Here is a 13861-nt window from a genome sequence, read left to right as displayed (position 1 = left end):
TAAAACAACGATCTCTACTCCAGAGTCAGTAGTATGCTCTGCATTGAACTATGATTGCTTAGGGGAAATAAAGTATCACTGCTTACACATCATAATCAAGGTGTTGACATAAGCTTTATTAGTCAGCACATTACGGCCTTGTGCTATCCCTGATTTTCATGAGTGTTTTTGAGAACAAGCCAAATTCTCATAGGAAGCGACCTACCTCCACACTCATAGGTGAAATCTGTCAAGGGTGCTTTTGTAACTTTAACGCCCCACTCATACGAGCTACAAAATTTCATCAAGAGTTTATGAACTCAAGCTCCACAAATTGTTACAGAATAATGCACTCACACTATAGGAAGGGAATAAATAAATAGTGCATTTTCATAACAAGTCATCATACGATTCATTTTTCCATTGAACCTGGTTATAGGATCTCGAGTCCCCAAGTTGGGTTTCCTCATACATGATTTAGAATTTTTCGAGCTTTAATTCATCCCCCTCGATGTGCTTCAGACCCTCTCTTGCAAAGGCCTTTGTCTATAAATCTGCAAGATTATCACAAATTACACAATCAATGTTTATGGTATACCACTTTTCACAAATAATCTCACAGTATTAGATGTTCTCCTCATGGGTTTGAATTTACCGTTGTGATAACGGTATTGAACTCTACCAAACAGCGATGCTTTTACATAAGTTAAAATTAAAAGAATTGGTTTCTCAAAATAAGATATTTGACGTAATAAATTTCTCCACCAATTCTCTTCTTCACTGGCTGAAGTTAAAGTAATAAACTTAGCCTCCATGGTAGAGTTACAATACTAATTTTTTATTTCCAACAAACAACACCATATATTTTCATCTGCATCAAAAAGGCCTTTGAGTACGGCAGGATACTTTTTATATAACAAGCCACAAAATTTTCTTACCAAGTAAATATACCTGGTTTACTCGTACCTGCTAGTACTTCTGTTTCATACACAATATTAGGCTAAGTGCAGTCAGTCACATTTTTCATATTTAGGCTAGCATACTTCTTTTTGATTTCACGATTTTTCACTTTGAATTGGAAATAAATAAACACTTAATCAAAAGGAGTCGCAACACATGTACAATCCACAAAATTGTACTTCACAATTTTCGCAACATAATGTGACTGGTTACGAGAATTTTTATCACATGTGTTTTATAATGAAGTTTGCCTCACTCAAATTTCTCACATCAAAATAGTTGTTACACATATTTTTAGCTTAATTTAACAACACCAATGTTAGAGCAAAGATCAACAAACGATCAACCATTGAGGCAAACATAACATGTGAATTTTTCAAGATTAATGCATGCACTTGCCACACTTTTTAAAACATTCTCAAAGATGCAGAAATCACTTTTCATAATAAATATTTTTCTCACTTTTCTAGCCCCCACTATTTTGAGAATTTAAATAACAATTTATACTTTTGAAAAATAGTATCACTTTATTCATAAAAATATAAGGTAAAGAGTTTTTTTACCTTTCCTCCGCTTGAGTTGAGCAAGTAGAGGGAAAAAAATACTTTACCCTTTCATCGATCTAGCAACGTCGAAGCCAAATGATGTTGACATCTCCAATCTTGATATCCGCTATTTTTTCAAACTGTAGCAAACATGAATCTCCTTAAAATTGTTTGTCAAAATACCACAAAATACAATAAATTACAGTTGAAAAAATAAAATAAAAATGAAGAACAAAATGAATAAAATATTCTTCAGGCTGAGGCGCGGATATCTCGCTCTCTTTAAGGAAATTCAAGCCCACTGCGGCATAATCTTCACCGGTCCAGCAGTACAACTCTGACTTGTCCCCTCCAGGATATAACAGCCCGTCAACATCATGTGACTCAAACAACTCCGGACTAGTTGAAGAGTCCAAAGCTCCACCAAAAGAACACCTTCCTTCAACATAAAAAATTATTCTCTTTTTGTAGTGAATTAGTTGGAGACTTACTCTCAACTCTCTCTTTCACTACACTAACCTCACATTACAACATGTTCTGACACAAAAACACAATATTTCTTTCATATTTTTTCTACACTCCACAAAGGAAGGATGACTAACTATTTATAGCTAGGAAAATTATCCTTGAATTGAATAGGATATGAATGGGATAGTAAAGTAGGTAGATAATGGAGAATTATGATTTAGAGGTTACATGAGTTACAATACATAAAGGGGTAGCATGTGGGTGAGTAAAAGGATAAGTGGTTACAAGAATTTAAGAACCCTTGTGGCCACATTCAGCCAACCAAGAACGGGTGAAATAATGCTCCAAATGCAGCACTTTAATGTAATATCTTACATTAAAATGCTAACATAAAGCAACAAGAGCTACACAAGCACGTACATTAAATGTATCTTTCTACTATGCATATATAAAATTCAATTGCTTGATTATATTAGCTAGGATTCTTGAAAAGACAGAAGGTAAGAGGCGTGATAGTTAGATAGGTTATCGAAGGTGTATTATTTCTATTTTAATAGTTTGTCAAGATTAAGTATTACTTACTCTATATATATTAAAAACTTGAAAAGTTAGTATTATTATAGAATTATATATATATTGGAAATTTAAATTTTCTAATAACATCTTTTACCTCACTATTAAAATTAGTATCTAATAATAGATTTTAATTTAATTACAAATAATATTACCCAACATTTTTGTTTTGTGATAATTGATAGGGAATAACGTGCAAGTGCACGTTCGTAGAGACTAGTTATATTAAAAGCATAAACTCCCTAACTTGAAAGTTAAATTACGTAAATACCCTTTTAAATGAATTAATGCCTCTATTTAAATTTTAAAAAAAAAACACCAATTTCGAAGGGATGTAATCCTTCAGATTATTTCTATGTCGGTATAGTTTCTAACTAACAATTATTTTCTCTGACTTGGTTTTTAAACTTTCAAACAAAACATAACTTGATACCCCTTTTGTCTCATCTTCTTTCTTACCAGACTTCAAACAATTAAATATTTTGGCTAATCAAATTCACTACACTGGCCAAGCATTCTTTATTACAGGGTTCCATAAAATGAAAATACGTATATATTGGACATTAGAATTCCTTTCCCGGATCTTCTTTTGACTTCATTTCACGGGACTTTTGTTGACCATTGATGGTGGTGCTTCTTGAGCCATTTGATAGAACATTAAAAATTTGAAAACGACCATAGTGTTCCAAAGTAAAATAACCCCCCCCCCCCCCAACAAAAAAAAAAACCCCTCCCCAACTTCATTTCATTTCTGTGGTCATTTGAGCGTCATTAAATTGAACAACAACAACATACCCAGTATGGTCTAAGGAGGGGCGCGGTGTACGCAGATCTTTACCTTTGTGGGGGTAAAGAGGTTGTTTCCAAAAAACCATCGACTCGAGAAAAATGATCTTGAAAAACAGGTTTGTTAAAAAAAAATGCAAGAGTAGAAAAGATGTGATGAAACTTACTGAGTGAGCAATTATTGTGTTTGAGCGCTAAGAGTAGTACTAAGTTCAAAGAAAATCTTTGAACTTGACTTCGTTGACTCCCTCGACAAGCAAATAAAAGCCTTGTCCAGACATTTGTTGGTGACTAAGATGGTGAATTCCGATAAACAAATCTCATCCCTGGTCCTTGAAAAACAATTGTCCCGGAGTAATTGCCGTATTGCAATTTGGCAAAAGAGATGAAATATGGTTATTTCGACAATTTAACAATTCAAAAAAATAACAGATCTTCGAAATTTGTAATGTATATCTTTTTTCATACTAGCAAAAATTTGCTTAGGATAATACATTGTATTAGAAGATGGCTTGAAAATCTCATGAGACTTTTAAAATTTAAATATGTTACTTCGGCAAATTTCATAATAGAAATTAAAGGGTTCTCTTGACAAACAGAAATGTATATGTAAATCACCTAAACTAAATGTTGATAGCCTAGTTTAAATTAATATGTAGATAACCTGAACGAAATGTTGATAATCAAGTACCGATAAAAGCTAAATATTTTTTCAGTTTTGGTTCTATAGAAGATGCTACCAATAACTATGATCAAGAAGACTACCAGAATCTTTTAGCTCCAAATGGTCTTCCATCACATCGATACATGATTGTCAGATATTCATAATGCCCCATTTTATTTTTCTTATTCTGTTATTTTAGTAATATTAATTTTATTTTACAAAATTATATATTATTAAATAACTCAATATACACACGCGACGAGAAACTAGTTGATATAAATTGGTATCTCCTCCTAAACACATAAGTAGTATTTCATGGAAAAATTATTTTACAGTGATGAAAAAGATTCTTAACAAATATCCTTATATTCTCATGGAGAAATTAAGAGTTGAAGCCTCAGATAGTCGATCTAACATCAATGTAGTGTTCAGACGGTAATTCCAGATATCAATAATTTTCATCCTCATTGACTTCTCTATAAATAGTAGGGGGGAAAAAAGACAAATTTTAAAACAGGTTAAAAAAATGTAATCGCACGTTCGGAAAAACCTGATTTGGTCCAACACGGTCGTTGGTCAACGTTTTCCGTCGTTACATAATGTCACACATAAGCAGTTGAATTATAAATGAAAAAATAGGATTATTAGATACTCCTTTTGTCCCATTTTATGTGATACATTTTTCTTTTTAGTCAGTATAAAAAAGATGATACATTTCTATATTTAGAAATAATTTAACTTGAAACTTCCTTTTTTACCCTAATGAAATGAATTATAGTCACACAAGTATCTATGACTTGTTTTAGACCACAAATTTCAAAAGTATTTCTTTATTTCTTAACCTTCGTGCCTAGTCAAACTATGTCACATAAATTGGGCTGGAGGGAATAATAAATAAAGATAAAATGAGAAACAATATAAGGCGACGACACGATCACGCCAAATAGATCATTACACAAAATGACACTTTTCGTCGCTACATAACAATGAGATTTAACGATACAATACAATAAAAAGTAATAATCAAAACAAACATTATCGGAAAACCTGATTTTGGTCGGATCAAAGCATCCCCGGTCTTTGCTATTTTCTGTTACCGGCAACGTGGCATTGAACAGAGTAAAACATAATGTTACCAAATAAATAGCAATTCTAAAACAGTAAAACTTAAGAAACCAATCGAAAATAAAATTCCCTGATATCTGTTTCAATTTTGATCCTCATTGGCTTCACTATAAAAGGTCTTAAGAAAAGTAAATAAAAAAGACATAATTAAATTAAAAACAGTTATTTAAGACAATGTACTGGTATATTGTTTTGGTGAATACATTGTTTTAATAGATTGTATAATTTCCCGTTGTTACAAATCGTCAAACATCAGCAATCTGAACTATAAACTTACAAGAAAAGAGTATGATGCAGAGCTATCATAAAAAGGTAAGGTAAAAGATAAAATATTATTAGTAGACAATAAGAAAAGACGAAATGAGAAAGGGAAAAAAAAAGGTAACGATGCGATCACATCAAATCGATCGCTACATAAAATGGAACTTTTCAATGCCATACGATATGTAGCAACCATCCAAACAAGCTATAACCTTCCGTGATCTAATGAAGAAGAAAATTCCCTCACATCCACCATATTTTCATCTTCCCGTGCAAATAATTTTAGAAATCAGCAGTCTTAAAATCCGAAAACTTAATCCTAAGAGCAAAAATAGAGATGACATATTGAAACTGGAAGAGCGAATCAATAGAGTTTAATGTGTGGTGATGGTGTTATAAAGCTAATTTTTTTAGGCTGGCTTAAATTTGGGCCTATCATTTGATTGGGCTGACTGTCAAATCTCTTTAGAAATGGCACAAGGTTGCCACTTTTAGGACAGTTGTTGAGATTTTAGTCAATGTTTGAAAATTACTACTCCCATTACATGACACTCTTTCCTTTTTAATCAGTCCAAAAAAGAATGACAATTTTTTATATTTAAAAATAATTCAACTTTAAATTTATCTTTTTACCCTTAATGAAATGATTGTCAACCACACAAATTTCTATAATTTGTTTTACTCCAGGAGTTTAAAAGAATTTCCTTTATTTTTTAAACTTCGTGTTCATTCCAACACCCTCATATAAAATGGACAGATGAAGTTATATTTAACCATAGTTTAAAAGGCGGACAGTTATTACTGCTTCTTCTTCTCCGCTTTCTCAAACCTTAGGACAATGTGTCCTTAAGTTCAGTATTTTAGCTAAGAACCTCAGGAAATAATTTGATTTTTTTTTTTCAATTCAGACTTTAGAATTTAAGTTTTAGTGTCTTTTCAGTTTCAACTCAAACTTAAGGAACCCTGAAGTTTAAACTACATAGTTCGAAGTTCAGGGACACTCCTAAAATTCGAAATGTATAGTTCAAATTTCAAGCTTGTGTCCCGAAGCTCAATTATTATGGTTCCAACTTCCAGCTATTTGGAGAAGAAGAAAGAAACGGGAGAATAAGAACAAAGCAGTATCATTAGTGACCAATTTGATGTAGTAATCTTAAGATTTTGATGGCTAAAATGATGCAGATGTTCATAAAATTATGAAATGATGCATATGTTCATAAAATTATGTCCTTAAGTTTGAACTAGTCAATTGGTACTTTAGTAAAAATAAAGTAACGGGGCTTATATAATATGAGGGTCAAACTCAGTTGCGCGATGAAAATCCTGGTGGAAGAAGAATAAGAAGAGGGCAAGCTGGCAGCGGGAAGGAGAAGAAGACAAGCGGGAAGTGTCATTTTCTTAAGTGCAAGCTAAACTTTAAATAATTTGCAAATCCTGGAATTTGCTCTCTGTGGCCTTATGAAGGTCACTGTTTAAATTATTGATACGATCCTCAATGGCACAAATAGCACAAGGATGCTTAGAAAGACATGGGACGTTTGGATGATAGCATGGGAAGAAATTGTGGAGGCTTCTACACTAAGTGGCTAAAAGCGCAAAGGATTAAAAGTGCAAATTGTGGCTATAAGATGCAAATCGTGGCCAAGATTCCAAATTCAAGGCTAGGGATGTAATTTGGGCTACAATTGCAAGACAATTGGTGTTTGGAAGATGAAGATCCCATGTTGGGATATTTTTGCAAAGAGCCACTTTAGGGCCTTTGTTGTAAGAGCTTTTAGTACAAATAAGACACTTAGTCTTCATTTCTTCCTTAGCATATGCATTATGATGAGATGAATACTCTTGTTGAGTGATAGATTGTGTAGTCAGGATTAGCTTTAGTTAGTGATAGATAATAGTGGAATTCCATTGTTGGTTTTAAACCTTATTTCCATTGATTTCATAAAGAGTTGTTCATTTGTGGATTCAATTGAATTTCTCTTGCCTTGAATTCAAATAGTTCAGGTTCTTTTGATTGAATCCAATTGGAGGGGTTTAGGTTTGATATATCTAGGTTTGTCTATAGATTCATCAGGGTCTAGCTTCTATCCATCTTTTCTCATTCCCTTTTCTTCAATTCTCACCTCAATTTCTTGTTATCCTTTAATTTCGCATTTTAGGTACTGATTTGGTGTTTCCCCCAAATTGAATCCTTATCATTTGGTATCAGAGCTTAGGCTAGAGTGTTATTTCTACAATCCTCAATCCTAGGTTCTTCATATTTGAAAAAAAAAAATCAAAATTTTTTAAATTCAAAAAAATTGTTGTTATGTTGTGTTTTGTGTTGATTTGAGATTAGATTTGAGTTCTTTGATATCAAATCTAGCTAGATTTCGAATTTGAGAGTGTTTGGAGGTGTTTTGAAGAAATCACTATTGAAGGACCTTCAAACCTTGAAGAACACAAAGTGGGTTGGTTGATTAGACGCTTAATCAAGTTCAATTTGGAGTGGACTTCGTTCTCCTAGTCGAGAGGAGGTTGATATGCTCAAATTACACATATTAATGGTATAACGCGGACATTGTCAAATATAGTAATCCAACAAGGTTGGGGTTGAATCCCACAGGGAATATGGTGTGAAAAAGTTACTAAAGTCGTAGGATGCTAAGTTTAGGTCTAATGTTTTAATCCGATGATTTTGGTAATAGTTGGTTTTTCTATGACTAATTGCTATCTACTTGCTTTGGTGGAAATTTATTGTAAAAAGAAACTAAAGTTGTGTCCCCGTTAGATAGAGTGTATGATCATGGGTATTGATCTTGATATACTTCTAATGGATCATTATATGAATGCACTTAATCTTTATATGAATCTCTACTATTTCCCAATAAATAAAGATTATCTCTTTCTATGATTTTCCCAAATATAAGAAAGTAACTGTGAAGAACGATTAATCATGCCAAGTAAATTCTTCTTATTCCTAAGTGAATTTATTAAACAAAGTTTAAAGCTTTGAGTCCATGTTATTTATTCTTACCAACCCTAATTATTTTCCTAAATAAATCAAGGTTTATGGCTTTAATCAATGTTTGCAACCATTAATTATGAATGAAGAATGAAGAACAAATAAACCCTAATAATCCATTATGTGTATATCAATCACAAACCCAATCACAAAACACCCATCAATTGGGTTCACAACCCTAGTAAGGGAAATTAGCTACTCATAGAGGAAGAAGAACAATAAGAAATAATGGGGATCATAATGCTTACAATTGATTGCTTGGAATTGAAGAGAAATTAATTGCAATTGTTTGTAATCTCCCAAAAGACTTCAAAACTATGAGTAACTAATGTTAAAGAAAATAAAACTGAGTTCTGTAGTAATTGTCTTTACAAGAAACCTAAATAAGGTATTTATAAGAGTCAAAGTCGTGCAAAATAAGGTCTGCGTACACTTTACCCTCCCCAGACCTCACGTTGTAGGATCCACTTTTACGGACCGTAAATATTATACGGTCCGTATAACCTGCCAGTAAATCCTCTTCTCTTTAAGACTCTTCTGGAACCAACCTACGGTGAGATTTACGGACTGTAAATATTATACGGTCCGTACTTCTGCCTGGACTTCCACTTCATGTCTGAGCCCTTTCTGTTAAGCATCCACGATGGCATTTACGGACCGTGAATATTATATGGTCCGTATGTTCCTCCGTATAAATCAGGCTTCAGTTAATTTTCTTTCTTTTCAGGCTTCAGTTAATCTTCTTTCTTTGAACATCTTTCTACTCCATTTCCACGACTTGCTCCCGAAATACGTTAAACATCTGTAACATGTCACAAACACATCAAAAAGACCAAGACTTGCTCAAAAACAAGTAAAACTTATAGCCAAAAAGCATCGAATGTGCCATAATTTCACGACACATCAACACTCCCAACTTAAAGTCTTTGCTTGTCCTCAAGCAAGTCGCACAACACAATGACTCAATCTACGACTTAGATATCGCAGAGTACTGATGTCTACATTGGTTTTGACTCTGAACTCCTGGCATGCACGTTTTTCTTCCAAGGACCACCCTGTTTTTCTATTTTAAACCATATGCACAACCCAAGAACGTTATGACTAACAATGAAGCTTCAATGCATGACATTACATTATCGAATATATTATGATGCCCATAAACGCTACTTTAGGCGGTCACTTTATTTTGCTCAATTTTCATCCTTATGCCCTCACATAGACCAAAGAATGTCCCAACACAGTTATATACAACAAGAATGGGACTAAGACGAAGGAGAAGAGAAAAACACTCACACTCACAAAGAAATTCATATCTACACATGCAAATACCATAGGCTTGCCCTCATTTTCTATGTTTTCATCCTAGGCTCGTTCGGTTGTGATCACATTAGGACTTGTTTTGGCTTGTAATGTAGGCTTAGGGACGGGTAGGATACTTTTTTGATATTAGTGACTCACCCTCTGTGGACACTACAACATCTTTTCACCTTAATTCACCTCTTTTCTTTCAAATTTTCGACCTCGATGTGGTTTTATTCCTACTAAATTACATTAAAAAAAAATCTTTTTTTTTCTTTTTGTGTTATAATTTTATAATTTTTTTCTATTCTTTTCTCTCTCTTTATATATATATATAAGCAACTACCACATCGAATCTCTACTAGAAACTCCATCACCCCCAAACTTATGTTTTTAACATTTACTCCACATTTAATTCACCCCCAACTTAAGCATTTTGTCTCACCTATCTAGTAGCCTCAAGGAGGGAACTGGTGCCAAGATGGATTAATTTGACAATGAGTAAGGTTTCATAATTGGCTAGCCAAAAAAGGTCAAAAGGCTCAAAAAGGGAAACTAGGGATACTTTAGGCAAAGTGACTGTTTACACAAAGAAAGCCTAAGATTATCTCACAACTAAACTAATTTTCCGATTTCAAACACGACCAACCGAGCAAGTTCTGGATTATACATGCATAAATAGAACCAAACTAGCAACTCACACACACATTGGCATAAGGACAACTACTTTTACAATTGTGTCCTCCTAAGCAGTCATTCATCACACATAATACCCCAACAATTGTAATGTCATACAAAGAATCAATCTTGTCAACTAATAACTTATTCTTAGTATGCATTTTTGAAATTTTCGAGGGTCCAACATTTCGCACAAACCATAACAACATGCCATCATTTACAGAGTAACACCAAATAAGTCAAAATTACTCTACTCAACCTAAGCAACATCCTAAACATGCCAGTTTTAACAAAGTAACCCCCCCCCCCCCCCCCCAGGAAAAGAACTCTGTCAAAGAAAAGCCGAGGGGGTTCCTAAACACATGTTTACACTACACTACTATTAAATAGTCCCACCCCCAACTAAAGACTCATGCACTGCCCTCAGTGCATCAGCGTAAGCATAAACAAAATAAGGGACCGGACTACCTGAGGCACACTATGTGCGATGCTCCTCCTGCTGAGCCTCTACTGCATCAGTATCAGTGGGTACTGGGTCAACTATACTGCTGGGAGGCTCGGCCTGAGTCTGCGGAAGTGGGTCCGCTGGTGGAACAGAAGTCCCGGCCTCCTCTGGTACCTTAATGCTAGGTACCGTCTGCTCAACAGGGGGATCCAAACTGCTCGATGCCCCTGTGTAGTGGAAATCAACCATAGATCGTCGCGTGGCATGCCTCAACTGGCGCTCTTCTAACTTCACTATGTCAACCCGTTTATCCTCTGATCTCGGCCTCTTGCCTCTATCTTGGGCTAAGGACTCCCCCATAGAAAGTCGCACCACTAGCACCAAGATGCCAAGTCAATCGGCATAGCTGATTGAGGGGGATTTTCAAACACTCCCCCCTCTTTTACCTGAAGCCCAAGGACGTCGTCCTTTAGCTACGTAATATCTCTCTTCACTGCTTTCAGGTCTGCTGACAACGATACCTTCTCCAACTCAAGTACTCGCCTGTCAATACCATCAATTCTGGAGTGAATTTGACGGTGTGACTGGGTAAGGGACTCTTGTAGCGGTTTCATCTCCTTCCGAACTGCCTGTGCTATAACTTCCTCCAACTCCCCTAATAGGCTAGTGATCTATCGATCGGCTCTGTCCGCCTTTACATATGAGTCATGGAAGTTCTGTCTGTTAAATGGAATCATTATACCTCCAGGAAGTGCTGTAGATGTGGAGATGACTCTAGTAGCAGGTAGGGATGCCGTGGGGATCGGCTCAGTAGCAACCTCAGGGGCTGCGGATGCGGTGGGGCCCGACGATGACTCTGGAACCACTGTAGGAGCTGGTACTTTCGTGGCGGCGGTCTCAAAACCCTCTGTGGTCTCCTCCAATGTCGTTTTCTCATCCCCATTCTGATAAAATTCATATTGCACAAATTCTGGGGCTGTCACACCGCCTCGGGCTGCTGCCAACCTATCCTTAACCTCTCTATCTTTGCTCTTTATCAAACTGTAGATGTGTTTTGCCTCAAACTTATGGTCCCAGTAAGGAACCTTCTGGATGTCAGGCTTCAGACAAAGGGCCGTAATCAAGCATGGGAAAACCAACAAAAGGCCAGGTTGAGTTGCCCGCATTCGAACCTCATCGGCTATCAATTTCCCTATATCAACTGCATACCGAGACATGATGGAAGCCACTAAAATTGTCTGGCTTATAGTGAGCTGACTATCTGTCTGAGTTGGTTGTAGTCTATGCATTAGGACACTCCACCAGATTTGTGCCTCCACTGAAAGATCTTTCTTTTTTATCGGTGCGCTAGAATTTGTGCGCCAAACTGGATTCCCTCTAGCAATCACCGAAGCCACGCACGGTACTTCTTTCATCTGGTCATTCCTGTTCCCCACCAATCTATAGTCTAACTCATCAGTGTTTGCTGGTTGTTCATAGTTGTCCTCGAAGTAGAATCGGTTTATGGCCTTGCTAGAGAAATCAATCCTTACACCTCTAATAGTCACCTTTTGGAGGCGTATCACTGTCTTTGCTTGTTGGGATGGCTTGTACCTGTTGTTTATCTCCGCTGCATAGTTGGCGTAGAACTCTTTCACAATAGATGGTACATATGTGCCGAGTGGCTAGCTAAGGAATCTCCATCCATGGTGATCAATGATAGCATGTATGGTTGGGAAGTGTTCCAACCCTTCAAAATTGATCCGCCTCTCCTCATAGATATTCCGGCGAAAACCCTGTCCTCCTTCCTTTGGCTCTAGCCCTTTATCATATATTTCTTTCGAGCCTTGGACCAAGAACCTAACAGCATGTTCAGACCTCTCCTTCATTCTGTTCTCATTTAGGCGTGCCGCCTCTTCAGCATCATACTCTTCCAGCGCATTTGTCGCCTCCTCTGGACTAAACAGGTCAGGAGAGCTTAATGAGTGCTTCCCATCACTGCTGGTCCCCTTATCAGATGGGGGAATTGCCGGATCTTGGGCTGCTCTTCGCGGCCTTGTGTTTCGTGCGACAGGAGCCTGGTCTTCATCACAGAGCTTAGTTTTGACTTGGGTTCAGCCTCGCCCTCGGCCCTATCCTGTGCCCTGGGCACGACCTCTTGTTTTAGCCATACCTGTGGACTACATATTAGTATCTATAATAATAAACATGTAGACAAGGATGCTAAATTTTTTTTATACGGGCCGTGAAAAACATACGGTCCGTAAAACAGACCGTAGATTTGTGACAAAATGACATGCTTGTTCATGGAGATTTTACGATGGATTTATACGGTCCGTATAATTTTTACGGTCCGTAGAACTCTTCGTAAATTTGGGATAGGAAATTTGGGAACTGAGGTAAATGTTTTACGACACAAGTTACGGGCCGTAAAATTTATACGGTTCGTAAGTTATGTCATAAAACTGGAACAGAGAGACACACTGCATATGGTATATATATATATACGACACAAATTTACGGTTCGCAAATTTGTCCGTATATATACTTTTCTCTGTAATCAGTTACCAGGCTTCTCCTTGGCCCTATGCATTCAAAACTTGTTCTTAGACATGGATTCCTGTTATTTTGCTCGTATCAAGTCGGGGTTACTCAGACTTCACCCCAATCTACTCTTTTTTCTCATTCAAGCATTTTATCGAACAGTTAGTGGGCATTACACATTGTTATATCAATTAAGACATACACTCGAAATGCCCACCGACCCAATGGGGTTTTCGAATTCTCATTTCCCATGAGTCCAATGTTCAGCAACACAACCAAATCCCCGCCCTATCTGATTTCAAGTTTTATACCCCCAACAATAAAAATCCCATAAATCACCCATTAAGGGTATTTATGAAGCACACAAAAGATCATAACTAGGGTATGACAACATTAGCAAACCTGATAGGGATGGAGATGATTAACTTCACTGAAGAATATTAGTAGGAAAGAAATAAAAAAAAATGCCTTTTGCTTCTTGCTTCAACTATTTCGGGTGAGGAGGGTTTTTTTCTTGGGTATGGTGGTGGGGGGTTTGTTGATTATGTGTG

The 13861-nt window shown here is 36.2% G+C and overlaps 1 non-coding gene across 1 annotated transcript; it reads right to left on the bottom strand.

Moving 5' to 3' along the window:
- Positions 1–4364: 4364 nt before the first annotated feature.
- Positions 4365–4449, bottom strand: LOC132639019 (small nucleolar RNA snoR77Y). The gene has a single exon (XR_009582067.1). It is a non-coding gene; the product is annotated as a small nucleolar RNA snoR77Y (small nucleolar RNA).
- Positions 4450–13861: the final 9412 nt, after the last annotated feature.

The sequence above is a fragment of the Lycium barbarum genome, chromosome 4, assembly GCF_019175385.1.
Source record: "Lycium barbarum isolate Lr01 chromosome 4, ASM1917538v2, whole genome shotgun sequence".
Lineage (NCBI taxonomy): Eukaryota > Viridiplantae > Streptophyta > Magnoliopsida > Solanales > Solanaceae > Lycium > Lycium barbarum.
The sequence above is the reverse complement of the archived record's forward strand: the minus strand, read 5'-3'. Positions and strand labels throughout refer to the sequence as shown.